The sequence below is a fragment of the Rousettus aegyptiacus genome, unplaced genomic scaffold (assembly GCF_014176215.1).
Source record: "Rousettus aegyptiacus isolate mRouAeg1 unplaced genomic scaffold, mRouAeg1.p scaffold_m13_p_7, whole genome shotgun sequence".
Classification (NCBI taxonomy): domain Eukaryota; kingdom Metazoa; phylum Chordata; class Mammalia; order Chiroptera; family Pteropodidae; genus Rousettus; species Rousettus aegyptiacus.
Window position 1 is genome coordinate 30,075,780 of NW_023416310.1, and position 27,949 is coordinate 30,103,728.

Here is a 27,949-nt window from a genome sequence, read left to right on the forward strand (position 1 = left end):
AGAGGTTTTTCTTCCTCCAAAAAAATGGTTAAGGCTTGGTCTTTTCTAGATACTCTATTGTGCAGAGAATTTTACATCTTGCCATTTACAATTACCCGATTCAAAACCTTCACAACTCTTTAGGTAGCTGTTTATGTGTTTGTGACTCTTGCACATTGACTGTTTAGAAGTTATGAGGACCAGTTTTCTTAAAATTTGGAAAATGGAGAAACAATATGTGTGCCTGTAAACCCATTAGCACTGATCTTCAACTATTTATATTTTTGAAACCTCATAAGTTTCCATTTGTTTTTATTTTTTTTCTCACTTTCTATCTCATGCTCACAACCTCCCCATCCCACATGTTCAATAAGGTGTACAGCACATTGGCCTCCTTTAGCCAAAGGCACATCATTCCTATTCTTTTGCTCACACTGCCCCTCACCACCCCCCCCCAAATTCTGATGACTGAAGATGAATTTGTGAAGTGGTTTTCCAGCACCCCCATCTGGCCCGAGTTCTGCCCTAGGCCTGGAAGTTCATCAGCAAGCCAGTGATCTAGCTCAGCTATATATATATATATACATATATATATATATATATACATGTGTGTGTGTGTGTGTGTGTGTGTGTGTGTATCTCAAGTTATACAAATAAAAACAGAATTGCCATTTCATTGCTATCAACTTGCTCCTTGCTCAAGACATACCAATTGGAAGGGGTTCACATCGTCTTCCCTAACATTTATTGTGAAAGACAGCTGTTTCTATAATTTCCAAGATCCTCTCTCACCAGCTGAGTTGGAATCCTGGGCCAGACTCTCATGTGTGCTTACAGTAGCTAGTGTCAATTTACTGACAGCTGACATTTCATACTGCCAGTCATACATAGAAGTATTGCCTATTTAGTTAAGAGGTGGTGGTGGGTCTAGAGAGAGGATGATGAATAAAAATGGATGAGTATAGAAAAAATTGTGATTATAAAACCATAAATAAAAACATGAATTAGAAATGATGGAAAACCTAAGAGCCAGGCTATTTGGATTATATTATTATATTTTCAGTATGTGTAATTTATTCATCTCTCTCTCTCTCTCTCTCTCTCTCTCTCTCACTCACACACACACACACACACACACACACACACACACACACACAGCTAAACAAATAAGTCCTGTTATCACATAAGGCTACTAAACTCACTTTTCTTGTTTACAGAACAAATTCAATATTATTGTATATTTTTATATTCTTTCTTACTTACCTGGTATCCATAATGATTCTCATTAGACTGTAGTCTTCTATGAGACTTACTAATATGAACGTGTATTTGACTAAGTACATTAGAATTTACAAATGCTTAGTCAGTTTTTTTCTCCCTCTTTCTCTCCTTTTTTTTTTTTATTTTAAAAGTCATTAAATACCTATTACACATACAATACTATCTAAGTTTTGTGAAGAATTCCAAAAACATAGATGAAGATATCTTTTTTTTCAAGGATAGTCTATCCCGGGAAAATAAAACAAATTCCCAGGGCATGTTAATTGTTAAATAATAGTAATAATATACAATTTATGTCACAAGTTAGGGTTAGAACCATTAAGCCAAAAGGGCAATATAGACTAGATGGGTTCAGAAGAAGGAAAAAGTGTGAGCACAGGAAATATTTCACAGAGGCCTGTAATAGAGCTTTTATAAAAATGTGGGCTTGGAATAAATGGAAATAAGATAAAGGAATATATTGCAGATGGAAAGCAGAGTATCTGCAAAACTTCTTTTCATTGGGGGAAGATCTGCTGGTGGCCTGCTTAGAGCAGAGACTATGCTTTTACCACTGAAGGTCCAGCAAAAAGCCTGGAACCTAGGAGCATGTGGTACATGCCGAATAGATTCTGAATGCAAGAGTGAGATTCTAAACAAAGCCAATAGATTTAGGGAACAAAGTATTTTTTTTTATTTTGCTTTGATTTTGATTTTTGAGTATATGATAGCCACTGTAGACAGAAGTTATGAGTCACTGACTGGGAAGATAATTATTTTAGGGAGAGATAGGTTATGAAGACCGAAGTAAGTTGGTTACTTATAACTTACTCGATTACAATCCCATACGAGAAGTTACCTTATGGCCCCATGCTTTCCAGTTCTTTTAAGTAGATCTTGGCAATCTGAATGCTCATAAGCTTTTCAATGAATAACATCCTTACTTTCCCTTTTTAAGTACTTCTCATGAACTTGAAATTAATATTTCTTTTATTACAGTCAAGGGACCATAAATCAGGACAAGGTGATATCTTCAATTCTAGCTCAGTACCACAGCCAATGAATCTGTGAGGGGAAATGTCTCAAAACCCACATCTGTCCAGGTTTTCAACTTTTGAGTGAAAAAAGTCTTACGAAATGACCTTTAAAAATGTTCTGTTTCACATAAGATTATGGTAGCTGCATGGGGAATAAAAAGAATGATATTCTCCATCCCTGAGACATTTTTTGTGCCTTGTGGTGAACTTGGTTCAATTTAGATGGAAGAATTGTCTTTCACCCTTCCTGCTTGTAAGTAGTAATGTGTAATATGATTGGTTCAGCTGTCAATAGTTTCGCATTTCTTTCCCAACAACATAGTTAGGCAAATATCCCAAAGTTTGAGATCTTACGGCTAATTTGTCAGATTTATTGGGTTATTTTATTATTATTATTATACTCTTCAGAGGCAAAAGTCAAAAAAAAAAAGAATTCAATTTCTGATGCAGCTTTAATCTAGTGAATACCTTTGGGAACTAGTAGAAATGCAGCCGTAAATTCTAATAATTGAAGCTATTAGTAGTTGAAAGATGAGATTATGATGCTCTTCATGTCCCAAAGATAATCCTAGTCCTCCAACCCCTTTTGGTTTCTACTCTGAGGTTCTCTCATCCATGCTTCTGGTGTTGCCTGCAAACTCATCAAATGATCTGAAACCTGTCTCACAACTGCCAACCTACCCTACTACATGCCATTTTGGGAGGTGATTTTAAGGTCCATGTGGGCAACTCTTCCCAAATCATGGATTTATGATTTCTAAATCTACTCACTCCACTCTATCCTTACTCAGATCTATCTAGATCCTGATGTCATTGGAACTATTCCTACTCTAACATCCTAAATCTAAACTCTATGATCGCCTAAGAGGAGAGAAGAGTGCAGGTAGAGACAAGAAGAGGAGAGAGGCAGAGCTCTGGAATGCCCCAGCATTCAGATGTGAAGTAGAGGAGACAGAATTAGCAAAGGACAGTGGGATAGAAAGAAACCCAGAAGGACATGGTGTCACGGGAAAACAGAACATGTTTTTTGGAGACAAAGTAGGGTCCACTGTGTCAAATGCTATTGAGAGTTTGATTAAGATCATGAGAGAAAGATAACTGTTGGATGTGGCAATATTAATATTATTAGTAACGTTGGTAAGTATAAGCTAAAGCCTGGGAGTGGTATCCTAAACAATGCAAGGCACCAGGAGGGTGCTGCTGACTGGAGGCAGAGGGGATAGCAGAAAATGAACTGGCTCGTGTACCACTGGGAGTATGTTTTTTGACAAATGGGAATGCTTAATCAACCAGGGAGCAGATTTTGGGAGATTATATGAATTCTTTAGCTCATACTCTAAAAATATTGGGGGCGGGGGAGAGGATTAAGTAGCCTAAGGAGAATAGGAGAACCAAAACAAGTGTCAGTTGGGTAGAGACAGTCAGCCAGACAGACAAATAGAACCAAGTAAGAGTTCAAGTAGCGACTAGAATTGGAACAACTAAATATTTTCTGAACATATGCTGGACATTGGTTATTAAATGAAGAGGAGCTGAAGGCTGTATCAGAGAAGGAATTTCAGGTAGAGACAGGAATGTGCGTACTGAAGAAAGAATTGGGGCTGCTGAGGAACCCAGTGGGTCAAAACTATACACTGAAAGGGTTTTCTTCACACGGCTGACCAAACAGATGGATCTCTTATAATCTCTTTAGTTAAGTACAGCACTACCTGTGTTCAGACCTTCAGTATAACGTAGGCAAATAAGAGGTCTCAGGTAAAACATTCCACCCAAGTAGAATTAAACTTCACCCTCAAGTGCCATATTGCTTTAGACCGGCTAGTGAATTCTCAGTACAGATGAGCCTCAGTGTACTCATCTGTAAATTAAGGGATAATTTACCCAATGAGTCATGGGAAAACATTAACTTTCCCATTTTTCCACTGACCTGCCTAAAGAATGCTAATTATCAAACTGACCAAACCCAGGACAAAGTTTGTTTTGGATGAGGCATATATACATTGCGTTGGAGTTGTGTGCCCAGCAGAAGGAAGCTTGAAATAGCAATATCCAGAAAAGTTGTGCTGCTGAGGCTCCATCTTTAGCCTCATGCATTATGCCTTTGTTTTAAAATCTAAGCAAGGAACTGAAACAATTTGCTCTGTGCTGGTGACACATCCTGGGGGATGGTATGTGCAAGAGGAGTTGGTATCTCATTATCAGCTCTCTCCTCTCTCTTTTCTGATGTCAAGACAATTCAGAAACTTTTTTTTTAAACCTATGTGATCCTTTATTCAAACATGAATTGAGGACCTACTGTGTTCTGGGTATAGGAAAATACCCAAGGTCTCTGCTCTTGAGGAACTCACAGTCTGATGAAAGGAACAGATACATATCAGAAAGTTACAATAGTTGGAAGTACTATAACACATGAGTAGTGCATATGGTGGGTGTCTCTTCAACCTCCATTCCACCTGCCCACGCCTAGTGTCAGGTGTGGGCTTCCTCAACCCTGCCCACATTTATGTTCTTCACTGGACTCTTATTAATTTAACATTTGAGTGTGTCATCTGTAACTTTGAAAGGACCTATAGACCGATATAGGTAGCAAACATTTTAAAGTACCTATCCTAAGCCATGAGAAATCCATAAGGCACATTATTAGCACCATTTCATAAATGGGTAAACTGAGGCTGTGAGAGGGAAAATAAAGTATCTGATTCAGTATGTTTCAGAATCGGCTGAGAGACTTGTTAAGCATAGACTGCTCATCTCTATCCCCAGAGTTTCTGTCTGACTTAGAAGTCGGTGGAATTCACATTTCTAACAAGTTTCCAAAAGATACCAACTCAGCTAGTCTGAGGGCAAGTACTGTAGTATTTCTTAGCATCTGGCAGAGCAGCGTTATGAGGCCAAGTCTGTCTCCGTGTAATTACTGTGCCCTTTTCACCATACCATATTTTCTCTTCTTACACAAGTATTGTTCTTAAAGTTTCTTTCATGGAAGGCTAGCTTAAGAACAACAACCACAAAAACTACATAGAATGAGCTTGGCAAACACAGATATTCTATTGCCTTTCAAATAGGGCGACCGTACCTTCCAGGATGCCTGAAATAGTTCTGTTTTGTGTCTATTAATATGATATATTGCTATTAGTTCTCCTTTTTTCTCTAGAGGTTCCAGGTTGGTTAATACATTATATAGACATCCTACTTTTAAAAATTGACAACTCAACAACTCACATTCACATTTTAAAGACTCCATAAAGAATTCAAAAAGGTTATTGAATTTTATTTACCACAGTGTTCTTTAACTTACTAAAGCATGAGAACTTTTTATTCTACTGAGGTAACATTTTTTAATACTGGTGAATACTGACCCACACGCATTTTCTCGTGTTATCTTTTTTATGCATGTGTCCAACTAGAAAGTGGACTACTAAGTGTTATGACTTATGTACTCTGTATTTCTCTACAGCAACTTGCTGGCCTGCCAAGTTCTCAGTCAATAACTGTTCATTAATCAATTGATTTAGGCAAAGAAAACATATTCTCTGAGTTGAGACTTATAGGACGGGGCAAAATTTTAATGTTCACGCACACACTAGAGACATAAACCATGAGTAGAGCATTTCATGGTGGGAAAAAGCAGACCTAACGGGCCATGTAATCTATCAGCTCATCCTCGATTGCCTGAGGTGAGATAGACAAAAAAGAGCTTCCTCATACCCTTGAATTTATAATTGTGAAACTTGCTGTCTTGGGAGCTCACTCTTTTTTAAAACCAATGAGAGAACAGTCTGAGCTTTCCACAACTGTGTGATATCCATGACGTGTTGCTTCCTGAATGGCTTCATTGTGTATCACCTGATTGTTTACTGATAGATGGAAACAAAGGGCTAGAAATGCTGTGGGCTTAACACACTTGGGTGTGGGCTGTGGTCCGTTCACTGATGTTGCTCCTAAAACTAAACTAATCTAAAATTTCATACTTATGTGTTGCTTGCTAATAATATCTAGTACTATGCAAAATTGGTACACACACACACACACACACACACACACACACACACACACCCCAACATCATTCTCCTATTTATAAAAATAGATTTTTAAAAGGTTTCTTAGGTTGTATATTCACTGTATACATAAGCGAATTATATTTGTAAATGGAGAAACCTTTCCTTGTTCCCAGTCTATTTCCTAAAAGCCAACAGACAAATCTCAAATGGTTGTCCAAATTCCTGGCATTATTCTAGAACCAGACCAAAATCCACATCCTTCATGAAGATTTGTTTAACTACTCATCTTTCTTTGGTTAACTTTTCTCAACTTCATTAATCAACTCACATGCCTTCACCTCTATGATGTCTTCCAGGAACTCCGATCTGGTCTAACAGCCTCCTCGATTTTATTCTATTAATTATCATTATGTTGGATTATCTGTTTAGTACATCTGTCGCCCAGTGAGTAGCAGATAGGGACAGTATATTAGTCATTTATGTACCTAGTGTCACTAGGGTCTAGCACATAGCACAGTGCCTGGCCCATAATTTATGCTAAGTGAATATGTTTTTGACCTGACTGAGCTGTGTGTAGGGGCTTCATCTGTCACTGAACCCCTAGAACATGGATGATGTCTTAACAGGAATGAATGGCCCCCCAAGGAGAGAATATTGATTCTTTGAAGGTGAAAAAAATTTAGAAATTACAATAGTTCGTGGCCTTCCACACAGCTATAGAACATAAAACAGATATACAGTATATCTCTGCTATTAAATTTTCAGGGGAAGTGTAGTTAGGGAAAAAACACTAAAAAGGCTATTTGTTGAGTGATAATTGAGAGGAAGGTTGAGAAATGTTACCATAGAATATTGTTTCTGCAAAAATGGTCAGAAGACTTTCACTCCAGAATCAGCTTGAGTGTCTGCTGAGGTGCAGATTACCAGGCTCCACTATAGATTTCCTTCTTTACTCACTTAAAAGGGGACAGATTGGCACATAGCTAGTTCTTAGTAAATGCCTACTGAATAAGTATTTGCTTCCCAAATTTCCCATTTTCAGTTCAGTCACAGGACATCTTTTCTGTATAGGTTTCCTTTTGTCAAGCAGGTTTGCATACCCACTGTCTCTCATACTCATTGCATTTCTTACTCAAGGAAAAACTTCACTGACTATCGGAAAATAAAATAGCCCCAATGGAACAATATCCACAGCCTAGGATGAATTATGCTTAGTTAACCCTGACTGGGTTAACATATTTAGCTAGGATAGGCCTCACTGTTAATTTCAGAACGTGTGACATCTCAATTCTAAAATAAAATTCAAATTCCTTTCTTTCTATGCTCAGCCACTATCCTCAGATCACTACTTCCAGAAGTCTCTGTCAGCCCCATACCCACATCACTTGACTGCACAGGGCATCCAGCCGGGCCAGAGAAGTGGGCTTTGTGATGACATTACAAACCTGTGAAAATCCTCAGGAGCCGCTGCTGAGGGTCTCTTCTGAGGGTGTCAAGAAATTATGAGTTGTTTCTTTTCTTTTCTTTCTTCAGCTGTTAATATTCCTGCCAGAACCCAGCAATGCTTTTTTTTTTTTTTTCTTTTTACTTTTCTCCCGTGGGTAAGCTCTTTCATCTCCTTCTTCTTTCTACTCTGTTTTTTCCTTTCTGCTGTATACCTTGATCTGTTTATTTCTTTCATTCCCATTCAGTGTCTGTTTTCTTTTGTGCTATTGTCCTGAATTATTTAATAGTTGTTTTGTTTTTATTTTCCTGTTCACTCCTTCCCCTTTCTTTTTTGGTTTGTCTGGGTTCCCTTCTGCTCTGATGTACAACTCATCCAGCATATAGTTCTGAACCATAAATCATGATGAGAAGATTGTGAGCATGAGGCAGGAGAGATGCAGCCCCAGGTGGGTGGGCAGGGGAGGAGCATGCATCAGTGACTTGCTTTTAGGAAGTATCAGATTTGATCATTTTTCAAGGAACACAGCAGGCAGCCTGTAATTGGTAATGAAGATGCATCTTTCCATCATTTTTGCTATACTGTACAGAACTTGGGTTCACTGTGTCTGCAGTTTTCAAACTTTTCACTGAGCTTTTCTCCTGGCAGATCTCTAGATCAAGGTAAAGAGAAAATAATTTTTTTATTAATAAAAATTTTATTCTACCCTTTCAATGTTTACGTGGTTATCAGCAGCTAGGAAAAAATAGCCTTCGAAAGGTGGAAACTCTCTCACACATAAATCCACACAAATACGCATGCCCACATACATATTTGGGAAATTTGTGACATTAGATAAATTGATCATATGATGACATTTAAAAAATCTTTTTTATCTTCAGAAGCCCTCCATGGAAGGCATCCATTGTCTTCTATGGTTCTCTGTCTCTATCTAGAAGAAGAGGACCACAGGATAAAATTGTAAGGTATCCACGAGAGACTCCTATCAGGGGAGTGCAATTAAGAGGCACGGGGAAGAGGCCTAAACCAAAAGAATCTCTATAAATATTTCAGTAGTGTGGGAGATACTTTTGGAACAATGACAGGCCATACTGATACTTCCTAAATCTTTGCTGTTATTTTCCCCTCCTTGTGCAGTAAACTGAGAACGAGTTAGCCACATACCTTGTGATGTTCTCTGTTAATTGCTCCTTTGACTGCTCTTTGGCCCAACTTTGTCATAAGGATGCTATCCAGTTAGATACTTACAAATGAGTGCATCTAAAAGCAAGCTTTGTGGAAGGGCCTCCAGAGTTTACATTCTATCTATGGCCACTTAGGTCCTCTTTATTCAAGTATAAAATCAGTTATTCATGTTCATTTGTTCATTCAATGTTTTCCCAATTCCTATATGCAAAGCAGTGGGTAAGTTGCATTGAGTGATACAAAGATAAAATCTGGACTTATGTCTTGCATCCATGGTCAAGGAGAGATAATGTATTCCAGCATTTCCTAAATTGTGGTTGCTTTGGAACACTGGGGCTATGTGTTGTCAATTAGTATTTGAGGGGAAATGGGTTCCGGGGTAAATCAAATGGGGGTGACACTGGGAAAAATAAAGGTAAAAAATGTTTACACACTACAAGACTTGCTGTGCTAATAGATGTTGGTAATGGTATGACCAAATGAGTAGAGTTCTTCTAAATTCTATATTGGGAAACATTGCCAAATTCAATGTAAAAAGTGGTTAAGTGCTATAAGAGATAATAGGTTAAAGTGGTTTGAGTGAGTAGAGAATTTTTTTCAGGCTGGGAAAATCAAAGAATCCACAGAGGAGACTGCATTTAAATTGAACCTTAAAGGCTGGATAGAATTTGGAATTGGAATTGTGAGGACACGTTATTTTGAAGAAAAGTACTTGAAAAGAAGCAAACAAGTAGAAAACTTAACATAGGTATGTGAAAAATTAGGTGAGGTGGCCAGAAAAATAGCTTGTTGAAGAGTCAATTATAGTAGATCCAAGGGCTGGAAGGGTAGATTAAATTCTGGAAGATTTGACTTAGATGAAGGAGCCTTTGTTTCTTTCTTTTCTTTTTTCTTTCTCTCTTTTTTTCTTTCTTTCTTTTCTTTTTCTTTCTTTCTTTTTTTTTTTTTTGCAGTGGAAATGATAAGCACTTCTTTTAAATCTTAAAAAATTCTTTCCCTGAACAACTACCTGTACAAAGTGTAAGAGGTTGGGTAATGGAGAGAGACAGACTTAGTAGCTTGTGTCCTTGAGCAAGTTGCCTCACGTTGTACTGATCCTTTATTTTCAAATTGAAAAAATGGGAATGACCATATTGACTTTTTGGGTTTTGTGATCATTAAATGAATATTCCATGTAATGTGTTTAATATAGCATCTAATATACAGTAATTACTAATAAATATTATTTAGTTACTAATTTCTGTGAAGAGAAAAATTATAAACAAAAACTACAGGTGTTCTTAAAAATGTAGAACACTGCTCAATTCTACCTACTTTGACCAATATCTGTTAATTCTTTCTCTTTTAGATTTCCAGTGACCAATACTTTTTTAATATGGAAATTTGATCATGTCAGGCCTCATTTTTTTGTTTTGGGGGATTTTACTTTTGATACTATCTGCCCTATCCCCAGGCCTCAGTGACTCACAGTAAGTGTCTGACTACTGGTTCTCCTAAACACACACACACACGCACGCACGCATGCACACACACAGAAGCTTATGAATTTAAGGATGTGTAGCACACAATGTACAAATAATAATAACATAAACAGTACTCTTTATTACAAATCCCATAAAGCTTACTGATTCACAAAAAATATTTTTGCTGAATTTTTTTTTTTATTTGTGGACAACCTGTGGTGCAACTGGTGAATAAAGACAGTTCCAAAATGAATATTGGTTGAAGTTTTCTGTGCATTAAGGAGAAAGTTAAAAGTAAAGCAATGGAGTTGTATGCCAAAATTTATTCCTTCTTCAAGGCCACGAGAAACTTTATTGAATTAGATAATTTTTGAATACAAGAATATTTCCTCAACTTTTTGTACTATTAACAACATGACAATTACAGAATGAAACAAAAACTATTTTATCTATCATTCTAAAAAGCCTAGAAAATCAACAGGACAACCCCTATACTTAATATAAAATGGTGGTAATGTATATACAAAAGGTACAGTATCACCTTCTCAAACTTGAGATAATTTTTGGATCAGTTACCCAGCATGGAGGACTAGTTATATACCAGGTATCCAACACTATGCTGGACCTTCTGGAAGACTGAGAAGAAAATTAAATAATGGTTAACCTTTGGAAATTTACTCTTGTCATACTCTGCCCTTTGCTTGGGCAAATGGATTTACGAAGTTGTAGCCCGAGCATGACAGACTTGAATTAAAGAGACTAGCATTACTTTCCCAGGACTATCCCTTATTCACAGACTAATTGGGTTACTTGATCATTTAAGATGATGCCAAGGCAGGTGGGCAATAATTAGCTGAAGGTAGTATTTATATTTCCTAAAGATATTGGTACTGAAAAAATTTTCATTGGCGAGGTGCTGGCACAGCCCTTTCTCCTGCTCCCCCCAGCCCCACCCCACAGCTTCCCGCACTGAAAAGGAAGAATAGTCTGCTTCAGTGTTTCCAGCATAGACCTGCCTCCACTAGCGCCATTTTAATTTGGTTCTAGAATACCTCTCAGTTCTGCTTGCTTTAATCTCATCACAGCATGTTCTAATAACATTTTTGGCTCCTATTTTTGCTACTTGGCATCAGCGATTCTAACATGAATGCTGTATTTTATAGAGTCATGTGATTAAGCACTAGGGGAAATATCACAACTCTGGTCACCTTGTGTCAAAGGGTACTCTGACAGGTGTTATGTTTCTGAAACAAATGTTATTCATAGAGATATGATTTATTCACCAGTGTTACAATTTTGCTTAATGATTAACATGTATTTTCAATTTATGTTATCAAAGTTTATCCTCTCCAGAAAATGTCAGTGATAACCTGCCATGATCCATTCTTGGGACTGTCTCTAGAATCCTATATGTAAATGAGAAGCATCTCAGTTTGAGGGCATTCTTTCTCCAACTTGATACTTTTTATGAAGGTGTGAATATCACTCTTTCTGTAACTTGTGAGTAACTGAAACGAGAATGCAGAACTTTTTCAAAGCCATGCTAAAGGCGTGGAAAATAAAATTTCTTATACCAACCACATCTTGCTGAGGTTAGAGTTAATTCTAATTACTAAAAATGAAGCTATAAACAGCAATTGCCAATTGCACAGGTGTGACTGTCCACAGCAAATTTAAATTATATAAAGATTAGTCCCCAGTTTCAAATATCTCTATTATTTCCTCCCAGACTGCCCTTTGAAATGATGCAGCTGGATATTGGGACAGTGATCCCAATATCCAGCTGAGACATGTTTAAAGGCATATTTCTCTATCCAGACTACTGCCATTACTTCCGTTGGAATCTACTAAGCTAATCTGTGTATTTACTCTTTAGAACTCACCTGTTATTTTCAATTTAAGCTTTTTTATTTTTTCTTTTCAGTCTACTGTTACAAAGGTTTTACTGCAATGTCATTGCAGACCAAGAACCATTACTGTTTATGTCATTGATAGCTTGCCGATGTCCCTCACATCTTTGGGCTCTTTTCCCTCCCCAACCTTATGCCAAGGCAAATGTTATTCTCCATCTTAAAGGTTAATGTAGGGAGAATCATCCCACGATCTCAAAGGTAACACAGTGTTTTTCATGAGCATTAGTACCTGCATTGTTTACAGAGGACAGCAGGGACAGGTTTGCTCACCACCACATTCTGAGAAAATTAGGACAAGGGCATGCTTAATCATTTCCCAGAGAAATAGAAATGCTATCTCTTTCAATTATGCCTCTGAGAAGGACATGCTAAGTGTTAAAAATGCAGGTCTCCCAACCATCAGAATGGGGAGATATATTTGCAAGCAACGATAAGGGCCTAATATCCAAAATATATGAAGAACTCATACAACTCAATAACAACAACAAAAAATAAACAAACAATCCAATCAAAAAATGGAGAGAGGATCTGAACAGACACTTATCCACAGAGGACATACAAATGGCCAACAAACATATGAAAACATGCTCAACATCGCTAGCTATTAGGGAAATGCAAATCAAAACCACAATGAGATACCATCTCACGCCTGTTTAAATATGTTATCAACAAGACATATAATAACAAATGCTGCAGAGGGTGTGGAAAAAAAGGAACTCTCATATATGGCTGGTTGGACCACAAATTGGTACAGGCGCTATGGAAAACAGTACGGAGGTTCCTCAAAAAACTATGAATTGATCTACCGTATGACCCAGCAATCCCTCTACTGGGTATTTACCCCAAAGACTTAAAAAAATCATACCCATAAAGATATTTGCACAATGATGTTCGTAGCAGCATTATTCATGGTGGCTGAGATATGGAAGTAACAGGTGTCCTAAGATAAATGATTGGATAAAGAAGCTGTGGTACATACATACAATGGAATACAACAGGTATAAGAAGAAATGAAACACAGCCATTTGCGACAACATGGATGGAACTCAAGATAATCATGCTAAGTGAAATAAGCCAGAAAGAAAAAGTTGAAAATCCTATGATATCACTTATATGTGGGATATAAACCTAAAAGCAACAAAGGAACAGGACAAACAGAGACTTATGGACATGGACTACAGACTAGTGGTTACCAGAGCGTAAGGGAAGAGGGGGCAGGTAGATGGGGTAAAGGGAGTCAAATATAGGGAGGTAGGGGGAGGGCGAAGTGGGTAAAGGGGATCAAATATACGGTGGCTAAAGGAAACTGGACTTTGGGTGGTAATTACACAATAGAATATACAGGTGTTGAATTATAATGTATACCTGAAAATTATATAATTTTATTAACCATGTTACCTCAATAAACTTAATTTTAAAAAATGCGGGTCTCTAATTACCAAATGGAAACTGAGGCACATATTCACCGAATCCTTTCCCCTAAAGAGTTCTATTCATGGAGATCTTGCCATTTTTTCAATATCCTTTCCACCCATCTTCCCTTCCTTTCCCTTTCCTTCCCTTCCCTTCCCTTCCCTTCCCTTCCCTCCCTTCCCCTTCCCTCCCCTCCCCTCCCCTCCCCTCCCCTCCCCTCCCCTTCCCCTTCCTCTTTCTTTTCCTTTGGTAAGTGAGCCAATTGCCTATTGGCAGTTCAGTGAGCTTTGGTAGAGTGAAACAATTTGTTATAAATGAATATACCCAATGTTTCCTCTGGGGCCCATAGCTTCAGGGGGTGAAGATAATGAGAGATAATATTCAAATGTTGGAGTCAAGTATTCCATTCACTCATCACTTGAAATGATTTTTCTTTGACTTATCATATGTGACCTTTTTAGGAATAAAGCAGTGATCACTATAAAAGTGCAAAATAATAAATAGTGCTTATCTTAAATCTGTCTGTTTCAGTTTCCATAACCAAACCACCATGATTTCTCACTTGTATTGTTACAGTAACTTCCTAATTGGTTTCCCTGATTCCATTTTTACTGGTTCTATAATTCATTCTATAGTTTCTAGATTGAGCATTTATGAACACAAACCAGAACATACCACAACATATATATTAGAATAAAGTCCAAACACTTTATTGTGGTTCACAAAGCTCTACCAGATCTGGCCCCTATTTACCTCTTGCCTTCTTATCTCTTTCATTCACACATGAGCTCCCATGCTCCAGCTACACTGGCCTCCTTTCCGTATTTCTAACAAACTAAGTGGGCTCTCATAATAGGATCTTTCCATATGGGCTTTCCCATGCCCAAGTTGCTTTATTCTCTCTGATATTTATGTGACTGGATTACTCTTGTCACTCAGATCTCAGCTTGAATATCACTTCCCTACAGAAGCTTTTCTCAGCTGCCCTAACTGTATTAGCTGTCCAATTAATCTTTTTTTATGTCACCCAGTTTTAATTCTCTGCATATCTGTGAGCATTATTTGATTTTTTCTTGTTTTTTTTATTTTATTTTATTTTATTTTATTTTAATTTTATATTTTATTTCTTCACTGTCTATGATCTCTTTCCCAGAATGGAACTTAGTGACATGAGAGAACTTTTCTGCCTTGTTCAATATCATATTCTCAAATGCTTAAAATGGCGCATGGTATATATGGAAGCACTTAATAAATGTTTGAAATGAAAAAATTTAAAAAGTGAATAAATAAATACATGCAAGAAATACAAATATGACACATGCAAGGGAAATCTGTCACTGACATGTCCTATATCCTCACTACCCTTCTTACCCAGCGTAGAGTCCTTAGTAATCTGTACCTGTGTATCCTTCAATTTCCTTGCCCCCTCTCCATTCAGGCAAGAGGCAAGGAGGGATTCTTCCCCAGGACCTATCCCATTGCCAGGCCAACACCTTGATTTCAGCCTTCTCATCTCCAGAACTGTGAACAATTTTTTTTCTGTTGGTTTATGCTACTCAGTTCTTTGTTATGGAAGTCATAGGACACTAATTCAGTGCATTTTTAATTTTGGTAACTTTTTCTGGTTTACCCCCATAGGTATTTATAGTGCGCCTTTTTACTAGCAATCACAGCAATGGCTGTTATCCTTTAACCTCACCAAAAGAAGCTATTGTTAAATTTCTGGGTGACTTCTCTTCTGGTAGATGATAAATGATACTTTAGTTTTAATTTATAGTTTGTTTTTCATGAGTCTCTTATCATATGATTAGTTACTAATATTTCTTTTTCTGTGAATTCTCTGTTTATATCTTTTGCCTTTTTTTCTGTTTGTTATTGTCATTTTTGTTCCAATTTATAATTATCTTAGAGGTTTAGTGCTTTGTGATATGTACTGCAAATATCTTTTCCAGTTTTTCATCTGTCTGTCGAAAACCTGACTTGCTAAATTTTTGTTTAGAGTATTTTACTAATCTTTTATGTGGCTTCTAGAATTTGAGTCATAGTTAGGAAAATTTTCTCCACTCCAAGTTTATAAAGGAAATTTACCCATGCTTTCTTTCAGAACATTTTTCTTCATCAAAGCAGTTCATTGGAAAACTTGAAAGGATAATGTTGGATCCAACTTTATCTTCTTCCAGATGGTACATAGTTTATTTCAACACCATTTATTCTTGAAATGTTACCTTTATCATATACTGAATTCCCATATATATTTTGATCTATTTCTAAAAATTCTGTTCTTGTACATTGGCCTTTTTATTCATGTGCCAATAAAACCTGTCTTAATTTCTGAAGTTTTGTAATATATTTTAATATGTAGGCAAGCTAATAAGTTTCCCACCTACTTTCTCTAATGAACCCATTTTAGTTCAGCCTCCATCCTCATTACTTTACTCAAATTGCTCTTATCAAGATGTCCAATGAACTTCATGTTGCTAAGACAAATGGTAGGTTCTCAGTCCTTATCTAACTAAATCAGTTAGTGATATTTGACATAGTCGAGTAGTCCCTCTTTATTAAAATACTTTCTTCAGGAATAGCTTTCTCTTTTTACTTCACTGGTTGTTCCTTATTAATCTCCCTTGCACATTCTTCCTCATTTCTCTGACCTGCACATGCCCCATGTGTCTCATGGCTTAGTCTTCTGACATCTTTCCACCCTCTCCATACTCATTTTCTGGATGATCTCATTCAGTGACAGGATTTTAAACACCATCTGTATCCTAATGATCATATTTTATATTTCCGGCCAGGTCCTCTCTCATGAACTCTAGGCTCATATACCAAACAGTTTATTCAACATTTTTACCTATACTCAAAAATTACTGTTCCCAAAACCAAATTTGTGCTTTCCCTCTACCAACTCTGTTCTTCTTTCATTTGAATAAACCAAATATCTTGGTGTAATCCTTAACTCTCTCTCTTATACCTCGCATCCATTATATCAGCAAATCCTCTGAGTTCTAACTTTAAAATATTTCTAGAATCCAACAGTTCTCAACATCTCCATTGCTATGCTCTGGTCCAAGCCATAGTCCTCTCGCCAGAATTATTGCAATATCTTGCTACCTGTTGTCTCTGCTTCTCCTATGTCCTTCTGATAGCAGTCAGATGAATACTTTATAATCCGTCAGTCAGATCCTGAGAACTCTTCATGGGAGTGTCCCATCTCTGCTGAAAACTCTCCATGGGAGTGCTCTATCTCACTGAGAGCAAAGGCCAAAGTCTATCATGACCCAAGGGCTCTAAATAATGTAATCTCCATGATGACGTCATTTCCTATCACACTTGCCTCCTGTCTTTCAGGCGTGATACCTCTGTTCTGTTCTTCAAACCCGGCAGCACGTTCTCACTGCAAAGCCTTGCTACTTGGTGTTCTCTAATTTTTCATTTTATTAAATCCTTACAACCATGCAATGTGAGGATTATTATCTTCATTTCACAGATGAGAAGATGAAGCATGGAGAGTGTAAAGTTCTCCCCAAGTCTGTACAATTATGCATTAGCAAAATCAGCACGCTAACCCAGATCTCTCTAGTGGCTAATTTTATACTCTTTTTATTATAGAAATCTTTCGGTTTCTAGTTCCACCTCTGTTGCTGTGTCATTTGGAGCACCTCTCTGGATCACATGTTTTGGCCTTAGTTTCTTTACGTCCAAGGACTTCAGGTGAACTCAAAGTTCTGCCTACTCAGATGCTTTGTCACTCCATGACTCTGGAAGAGTCTCCAGTGGTGCCCAAAGTGAGAACATTAGTGATTTTGGTGCGATAAGGAGTATGTAGCAACAAATGGGCAGGTGTCAATCGAGAGGAAAGCTTACTATTGCAGATGTTGGGAGGTACTAAAGACTTATTATTGCTTAGGGGTTTTTTCTAGGTCTGTCCCTCTTTAATGTAGACTATTTGGATTTAGTGTTTACATGTAGATAAACCACTTTGTCCTTACAGCATGCTCTTCTTATCACCTCCACCAGACAGAGTATGCAAGCAGATAAAAACTTGCTTTTATTCAAGCTTGCGAGCTCAGAGAACCTTCTGTTTCCATTCTTTGAACTACAGAGGTTTGTCTAGCTACTTATCTCCCTAATTCTGCCTATAGTCAGGATGAAATTCTCAATTCAAAAGATGCTGATGTACCTATAACCCACTGTCCCAAGATCAAATCAGTCAGGGAGTCAGGGGGATGATACATTGATTCTTGACTCTAAAACTGTCACTACCATCTGCACTGCCTGTATTTGATCTTCCTCTTTCCTCAGGCATGACTGTCATGGTCTTGGACTAAGGCCTATCCCAGCTTCCTCCAGTCTTCCACCATTAGTTATCTACAGTGCTATTAGTGCTATCATGCTTTATTTTACCTATTTGTTATAGATTATTTAGGAACCTGGATACGTTCACTAGAGACTGGGATAGAAATCAGTTTGATAGAGTATAATGTCACTGCTTCATGCTTCTGTTGTAGCAGTAAAATTACAACTTTAGAGGTGCACAAGAACTGCTGTGTTTTTTTATTGCCTTTCAGTCAGGTTAAGTCCAACTCAGAGCCTCATCCTATCTACGTGGCAAGAAATTAAAATGAGTTTTCATTTGGGATCCCTCCTTACCCTGAAAGGAGCAAGGGTTCTATGGTGATCGAATGAGTACCCAGGCCCAGCCTTCTAAATCCACAAGGCTACCACATATGATTGGCCTAGGCGTGGCATTCCCACTGAGAATGATGTAAGTGGAAACTCTGGAGATGAACAATTATTTAATAAAACTATACATATAACAATAAAATCATAAATAAATCAGCATAAGTAAATCCAGATGTTCTTTCCTATACCAAGGTGACTTGTGTTCTTCACTCTCCTCTGATGTCCCATGTCTGTGTTTTCTGTGGCTTATAAAGTGGTAGATTACATAGCAACATAGGACCAGAGAGCTCTCTGTGATTTCTTTATCTGTCATAACCCACTTAGCCTTCACACTAGCTACCCTTGTAGATAGGGGCTATTGTTTTCCCCATTTTACAGAGATACAGAGGTAAGTAACTGATTACATAGTAGTTAAGTGGCAGAGCAAGGACTAGAGCCCAGCTGCCATGGCTCCAGGGTTCATGCTCTGGACACATGCCACTGTTTGTTAATCTCATGTAAGCCTCAGAGTCGGCAATCTTATGGCTCCTGCTTTACGATAATGGAACGAAGGCAGGGGTGAGTTCTGTCACCTGCTCGCAAGTTACTCAGCTATGAGAGTGAGAATGGAGCCTGGACCTATGCCCAGACCTTTCCAATCCCATAATCCTCATTCTTTGTTTCTCTTTAATACTTGCCTTCTTGGTTCCTCTTTTTTAAAAAGCAGATTCTCTGCGAGGACACCCTGACTTGCGTGCAGGGTATGTAAAGAAACGTGACCAGTGGAGGGGCCCAAAGGGATGCAGTGACCAAAGTTGACTCTGACCATGTGTACTATGCCATTGCCATGACCCTATTTCTTATCATTTATAATCAGACATAGACCAATGTGATGTAGACAACAAATACCTAAAGAGATGGAGAGACATCTGATGTTGAGCACACTGAGAGAGAATATTCTATGTCAAGCCCAGGCTATAAATAAACTGTTTACAGTATATGCAGCCTCCCTCATGCTGCACTATCTCAGGAACAGAGGCAGGATTTAATCATTTCATTCTCTGAAGTGAAGGCCTCTATGGTTTAATATGCACACATCACAGATTTCCAATGTTGCTGCTGAAATTCAGTCTTCAACAAAAATCTAGCTGTCTCTTTGACTTGAAACATGTTCTAAAATGTATAATAAAGGTCTATTGAAACCAATAAAGCATCTCCGGAAAATACTGGTTTAACCCACATAGCCAATACTCTTTTTCAAAAATTCAATTTGTATTATTTGGTTGAAGAGATAGTTCTCTGAGCCCTGACATAAGTGGGTGCTGAGGCTGACAGTCAGTCCAGAGTTTGCATCATGGAAAAATCTGTGAGAAAAGTCATGTAATTGATCTCATTTGTTAGGTATGTCAGGCCCTGCCTGGCTCCAGTCTCTGTGAGCCTTTTCTCCCACAGCGAAAAGCTGCTAGACCCATGGGTTGGCCTTTCTCTAATCCTAGAATCTAAGTAACTCCAGCCAATTCTGAATGGGTTGGGCATGGCAGGGGTTTGGGCCTCTGGGACATGCTCTAGTGCTCCTGAATAGATTTATGCTGTTTATTTCCAAGACTTAGTCCTTGTAGCTTTTATTCCTCGTGCTGGATTCCCAGCTCCTGTATTCAAGTTCCTGCTTGCCTTTACTGCTTAGTTCCTTGATTCTTCATAGTATAGAGAACTTGCCCTGTTTATGCTAATCCTCCTCATCCCCAAATCCAGGGTTTCTCAACCTTGACACTATTTATATTTGGGATCTAATAACCCCTCTTTGCTGACTCTTAGGCTCGCGTGATCTGGGGAGCTGTCCTGTGCATTGTAGGATGTGTAGTATCATCCCTGGCCTCTTCTCACTGAATCCTATTAGCACCTCCCACCCTGTCACAACAATCAAAAATGTTTTCAGGGTTGCCAAATGTTCCTTGGAAGAAGTGGAGAAAATTACTGTTGGTTGAGAACTAGAGTTTCATTTTCATCCAGAGAACAATGCATTGTTCTCGCATCCCGGTATGGTTGCTGGCAACTGCCAAAAGCCTTCACTGACCTCAGTGCTGCCCAAAAGAAATACAATGTGAGCCTTAAATGTGAATCTCATATGTAATGTTAAATTCTCTAGTAGATACATTAGCAAATTAAAAAGGAACAGGAAGAATTACTTTTGATAATGTTCTATTTTATATAATATCTCCAAATTACTCTCATTTTTTATCCTAAATCATTGACATCTAATGTGTATTTTATACTTATGGCACATTTCAATTTGGACTAGCCATATTACAAGTTCTCAATAGCCACATTTGACCAGTGGCTATTGTATGGGTAGCACTGATCTAGATTTCTAAAATACCCTCTCATTTTCAGTTCTTTCAGAGACTAAGAATAGTGTAGTACAGTGATATCAGCATGGAGCTGGTGTGTTCGATGTACCTGATTTGACTGTTTCCATATCTCTTTCCGACAATATGACTTTGAAATATTTAATCTCTCTGAACCTCAGTTTTAATATTTGTATTGGGAAAATCATAATAGTTTCTCTTCAAACAGTTCCTATGAGGGTTACATGAAATAATGTGCATAGTGCCTAGCACAGAGCAGATGTTAAATAAGTGGGATAGCTCTGCTTTCTGTGCCTTTGCTATCATCAGTGAGCATTAGCATTAAGTTCTTCTAGTGCTAGCCTCTTCCTTGAAACAACACCCATGTGCTGTTCTTTGGATACCATGCTCTGAGACTAATTGGATACTCACTGGGTATGTGAAACACTGAATCATTTCAGGGAATCCAAGTTCATCCCACTTGGTCCTGTCCAGCTGCTATTAATTAAGCCATGTTTATGTCTAAAGAAAGTGACAAGTAATTAAGAAATTACTCAGCCTACTTCGTATCTTTTTATTTCAACTGGTATTTGTTTTACCTTTATTACATGTCTAATAGCACAGGATAGGAGAGAAAGTATTTTTAGATTCATCTTTCCCATCAAGCGGGGCCATCTATGTAGCATAGTCCTTAAAGCCATAGTGCAGTATTGCTGGCAGGTTTTATATGCAGAGAAACAATATCAACATTCTGGCCAATATTAGGAAGAAAACAAATGGCTAGTTAATCCATTCTAATGGGTAGGATAAATAGAGAATATAAGCTGATTATCATGGCAAAGACAGCCAATATTAGAAGTATATCCGTTTATTGCATTTCCATAAGCACTTATTTAGTTCAGAATGCATATCCAGTGGTATTAGGGTTAGTTATTTATAATAAGAGGCTGACAGTTTTTCTGTACAGAATTGATTTCTTTATAGTTTTTCTACCTTGATGGGGGAGTTCCTTCTCCCTGTTCAACACAGTGTGCTAATTAATATTTTCCCATTCAGCCCTGGATTTTCTTTGTGAAAGCTTTAGTGGAGGTTTATGTTTTCCTCTGGTCACCACAAGGTTACTGTGAGAAGCCTATCAGCATTAGCTGAGACATATTCTAAGTGTCTATTGTGTCAGGCACTGGGGAAACCAGGTGGTTAAAGGAGTTTCCACCCTCAAGGATTTCACAGATCAGGAGGAAGTATGTATGTAGATGATCACAATAAGATTTGCAATGCATACTATGCAAGACTTTGGGAGCAGAGACAAAGGAATAATTTTTTATTCATTCACACATTTATTGAGTACCAAATATGAACTAGAGAAGCACTGTGTAGTTGTTGAGAAAAAGTGACATTAAAAAGAAATTAAAAGATCAAACATAAGAAAAGCATATTCCTGGCTTTCTTGTCATTATAAAATTGTTCCTTTTCTCAGGAAAGAAATAGTGAAAGAAATCTTTTCATCTCTATGTTATATTGTATAAGTATTTAGATTTTACCTTTTCTAACCACTACATACCTTTGATTCTGAATTCATAGGCATACTCAATCAAACCAGACAAATTCAAAGAAAGGCTCAACAATTTAATTGGGCATTTGTGACTATTACGAACACTCATTTCTCTGGCCAAGTTAATGAAGAGAGAGCTCTAGTAAATAGAGAGTTGCTGTGTATATGAGTAATATAGTTTGATCAGTTTTTAGCTAAGACTATAGTACAAAAATAGACTCTAAATCTGTCCTAAATTTAGTTTATTCTCCCGTTGCTAATTTAAATGTTCTTTAGTATCTTGCAGGGCCTTAGAATCTTCACATATATATCAATAATGATTTCACAATAGAAATGTGGACTTACGGTTAATTGTATATTTTTTTAAAGAATAGCATCTTAGATAAACTGTCTTTACAGCAAGCTTTTCTTCCTCAAATTTGTTTTTAATTCAGTCTCACAGTAGTCCTATAAGGTTGAAATATTATTACATTACTATTTTGCTCATTTTACAAATAGGTCAACAGAACACAAAAGATTAAATGCCTTGCCTGGGGTTATGTAAAATAACTTGCAGTGCCAGGACTATATCCCAAGGTTTCTCAAGTCTATCAGAGAATTTCTGTTTGGTTTACTTAAAATGTATGTAACTTTTAGTGGATTTTTCTCAAGTTCCCAGCACTTTAAATATTCTAACACCATCCTTATTTATCTATTGAGCAACTTCACAGTTTGATATAATCAATTATTATTGATTGTCTACTAGGTATAGGATGGCCAATTACAAAACAGACAGCAAAATTGCTTTCTTTAAGGAACTTAGAATGTTAATATTGATGCACAAGATTACTTTAGCATGGGGTAGAATAAGTACAATAGTTATGAAAACCTGTTGGTTGTTCTAACCAATGGAATACTATTGGTCGGAATTCACTATATGGTTATTTTATCACTGGCACTAGTATCCATGTGGTTTATTGACAAGAGGATGCATAGATAGACCAATGGAACAGAACAGAGTTTAAAAAAAAATACCTACATATCTATAGTCACCTGATTTAAAGCAAAGGTGTAACTGTAATTTATGGAGAAAAGGACGATATTTTCAATAAATGGAGCTGAATTACATGAATACCCATATAGAAATAAATGTAACTTGGTGCCTATCACACACCATACAAAAAAGTAATTAGTTCTAAGTATAAAAGGCAAATCAATAATGCATCTAGAAGACGACGTAAGAGAATATCTTCCTGTCATTGGAGTAGGCAACTGTTTTAAAAATATAACTCAAAAGCATTAACCATAAAAAGATTGCTAAAAAGGTCTTTATTAAAATTAAGAAATTTTAATGATCAAAAGTGATCACTAAAAGAGTGAAAAAGTAGTCATAGGTGGGAAATATATTGCAATGCATATATCTGACAAAGAACTCATTTCAAAATATATAAAGAATACTTACAAATCATTTTTAAAAGGTATATGACTGAATTAAAAGTAAAATGGGCAAAAAATTCGAAGACTATTTAAATAGCCAATAAAAATAAGAAAAGATGCTCAATATTGTTATTCATCAAAAAATTCAAATTAAAACCACAATGAGATACTACTATAACCCCACCTGAAGTCAGATAATATCATGTGTGCATGAGCATGTAAGAGCAACGGAAACTGTTATTACTGCTGGTGGGAGTATAAATTAGTACAACTGCTTCGAAAACTCTTCAATAGTATCAACTAAATCTGAACATGTATATAAATATAAACCAATAAAGGATATACAAAAGAAAGTTTATGATAGTTTTATTCACAATAACACCAAACTGTAAATAAACAACCTAAATTCCTATCAGTGATAGAGCAGGTAAATAAATTATGGAATATCTACATAGTGGAATAATACACAGCAATGCAAAAAAAATATATAGTTGTATGAACATAGGTTAATCTCGCAGATAAAGTATTGACAAAAAGAAGTATAACACAAAAGAAATACATGTTTTTCGATTCCATTTACATAAAGTTTAAAAACAAGCAAAGCTAAATAATGGTGATGTAGGTCAAAAAGTGGTTATCTTTGGATAAGTGTATGGTCAAAAAAAGTTACAAAAGTTCCGGAAAATGCAGGTGTTGCTATAGGGTGGTTATATGGGTATACATACATAAAAATTAATCTAGTTATATACTTAAGATTTTTGCAATTTGCTGTATGTTCGATATTATGTGATAAAGAGAATAACAGCATTCCAAAGACATCCACAGTCTAATTCCTGGAATTTGTAAATATTTTACCTTACTTGCAAAAGGCATTTTTGCAGAAGTTATTAAGGTTAAAGGACATTGAGGTAGGGAGATTATCTTAGACTTTTCGAGTGGGCCCTATCTATTCACACGAATCCTTAAAAGTAGAAGAGAATGAGAAGAGGAGGTTAGAAAAATGAGGCATAAAAAGGACTCAATCCATTGCTGCTGGCTTTGGAAATGGAGAGAAGGGGCCATAAGCCAAAGAATATGGGCAGCTTAGAGTCTAGAGAAGGCAAGGAAACAGATTCTCCTCCAGAACTTCTGGAAAGGAGCATAGCAACTTTATTTTAGCCCAGTGAAACCCCTGTCAGATTTCTGACCCATAGAATTATAAAATGATACATTTGTGTTGTTTAAAGCCAGTAAGTTTGTGGTAATTTATTATGGCAGCAATAAAAAAACTAATATACCTCAACAAAAACAACATAAAAATTTAAAAACGGAACACTCCTATTTCTCCTTTTTTGAAGAGTCTTAAAAGTGATACCTTACCTACTTGCTTCCCATAAACCTGATTTCTCTATCCCTGGAGTGCCCTTAGAACTCCATTATACTACCATTCATCTTATTGTATCTTATATCCGTATCAGATTGCAAGTCCTTTGAGGGCATCTTTATATCATCCACAGTGCCATATGTACAATGCACTGTACATATGTACATTTTATATAGCAGGTGCTCCATATATGTTTGGTAAGAAATGAAACTGAACTATTTATCTGTATGAGAGGCAGTGACCAGGACAGATGTGACCCACTAATGCATCCTTTTAGCCTACTTAGCAAGCTTTCCACTGGAAAGATACATTAACATTAGTGGTTCTGAATAATGAGGCTGAGGTTGTTTCAAAGAGCAGGCTGGCATCAGAAGAAATATTTCCATATCATTCTAGATTAAATAAAACATTTACCATTTCATGCTTTCTTTTCTGATAATTTTGCCATGTCCTTCATGTTAGTGATTTGTTCCACATGGCCACTCATTTAGGATAATAGCAGGCCAGGAGACGTGACAAAGAGAGATGGAGCCATACCTGATCACCAATATTCTATTACATTTTCTTGAGCTGTGGACCTGGTAAAACTGTCGGTGTCTTAAAACAAAGAAACTGTGCTTGAGTCTACATATTAGGAATTCAATGACTGCAGTAGTGGTAATCAAGTTATATAGTAAGTGAAGCGACATGACTATAAAGGGAGGCCGCCATCAAAATGAACTATTTTGCTTGTGTCCAGTCAAACAACAAATTCTTTTTAGCAGCTATTACATTGTGTAGCCCTATAATAAGTACCATGGGAGATATGAGAGATAGAAGATAGATTCCCTATACATCAAAAATGTGTAATACAGTTGGGGAAATAAAACATTCAAGACAAATAACACAAGAATGTGACCAAAATATACTATAAAACTTCAGAAGAGGCAGGAAGCATTTCACTCAGAAGGCTTCAGGAGTTGGTAGGAGTCGAGGCAGAAGTTACCATAGGAATTAAAAGTGGAAGCTGAGGGTGCATGATGAGGAGTATGTGCAAGGAACATTCAGGAACAACCCCCAGCCCCATTTGTCTAAACAGAGTTTCTCAATCTCAGCACTATTGACATTTTAGACTGTGTAATTCTTTGTTGCAAAGGTTGTCTTGGGTATTATAGGATGTTTAGCAGCATCCCTAATCTCTATCAACTAGACGGCAGTAACTCCCCTCCTCTCAGAGTTATGACAGCCAAATGTGCCCTGGGAGTTAAGATTACTCACAGTTGAGAAACATTGTGGTGGAGTAAAAGTTCGCAGAGGGAACTCATGGGATTTATATGCGATGACAAGGAGTTTGGATTTTATTCTACACATAATAGGGAGCCACTGAGAACATTTTGCTGAGGAATGCAGGCTAAAAATTGCAGTTGGAAAGTATCAGATTGAGGTCCCCCAGAAAAATTGGAAGAAGGAATTATGGGAAAAAGGAAAACAACCCAAATATTATCATGATATTCTAAGCATAAAATGATAAAGATTGGTGGCAGCAGAACTAGAGAGCCTATAGTTATTCTTAATGCCCTGTGGCCTCAGAGTACTTTCATATTTAGATCAACATTAAAACATCACACTGTATGTTTTGTTTGAAGACCAAGTTCTCAGAGATACTTCACCTTTTAGAAAAATGAAGTAGCAGATCTCCCTGCACCCATTCATGGGCTTCCCTGGAGAGAGGAACAGCCACAAGCAGCATCTAAAGAAATTCGTTGCTTGGGAAGCTTGGCTGGGAACACTCCATCACCTGGTGGTTAGGAAAAGCAGTGTAGCAGCACAGGACCAAGCACATGGTGCAGATCCTCTGGGACCATCCTCCGGGCCCAGGGAGAGAAGATTAGCAGCAGCTTCTAAGCCTCCAGACACTTGCAAGGCCATACTTCCTGATGTTCCACCTTCTCTATTAATTTGTAGTTTATACCTAATTATGGTAAAAAAATATATATTTTAGCAAGTATTTTTTTTTCTTTCTTTTTTCCCAGTGAAGCAGCAGTGAGGTGAATAAGGGAAATTAACGTAACCTGGGCTCTCCATTCAGATGACCATTTCCTAGGCTCACTGAACCAGGCTGGGATATTGGAAAACCTGTAAGTATGGTTGCGCTACATGGAAGACCATTTCCTTGATGATTTAGAAGCAGCTCTATAATACATTTAGATGAGTGTTTAAAAATGTATGTAATTAAGATATTCATAAGAAAAAAACACAAAGACTTCAAGGAAAAGATTACTAAAATGTGACAAAATTTGCCAAATATAACAGTAATATAAAACTAGTGATTTCAACAACATAGTGAATACTTTAATTAATGAATATTTTAATTTTCAAACTTAAAAATATCATCCATCTCAATAATATTTTAATAAGAAATTTTATGGAAGAAAATTTTCAGTATTATTGATAAGTTTAAAAATAAACTTGAATGGACAAAAGCATATATCTAGGTGGAAAGATTAAACAAATATTGAAGATGTCATTTTCCCTCAATTTGGTTTACTCAATTTTGCATATTTTCGAAAATATAAAATCATGACTTAATGTTAATTTAGAATTCTTGTACAATTGAGATTACCTTCCCTCAAAGGCTCTGAAAAGGTGAGAAATGGCACAGTTATATAATAGACCTTACAAATGTTAAAATATGAAGAAAAAAAAACAGAAAAGCTATACTAGTTAAAATAGAAGATATAGCTATAACATTTCTAGCAAACGATAACTTAGAAGAATGCATAAACCACTGTGAAGTAGTATTTCAAATAAAATGTTTGAAATTAGTTATTAAAAAATAAGAACATAGAAACTCAATAGATAGGTGTCCATATTTAGGATACGTTAATAGAATTCAAAAGATTTCTTCAAATAGATTAAAATTTTTACAAGGACAAT

At 36.9% G+C, this 27,949-nt stretch overlaps 1 protein-coding gene across 3 annotated transcripts in view; it reads left to right on the forward strand.

Annotated features, from left to right (window-relative positions):
- GTF2A1L (general transcription factor IIA subunit 1 like) overlaps window positions 1–27,949 on the forward strand; it is a 495,737-nt gene that overhangs the window by 456,874 nt on the left and 10,914 nt on the right. For 2 of the 3 annotated variants that reach the window (XR_004952123.1, XR_004952124.1), the window contains exon 12: window positions 27,046–27,150. The gene's annotated coding sequence lies outside the window, so the exon portion shown is untranslated. Of the gene's footprint in view, window positions 1–18,263; window positions 18,699–27,045; window positions 27,151–27,949 lie in introns of those variants that run through there. The other variant, XR_004952125.1, reaches the window with a different exon arrangement.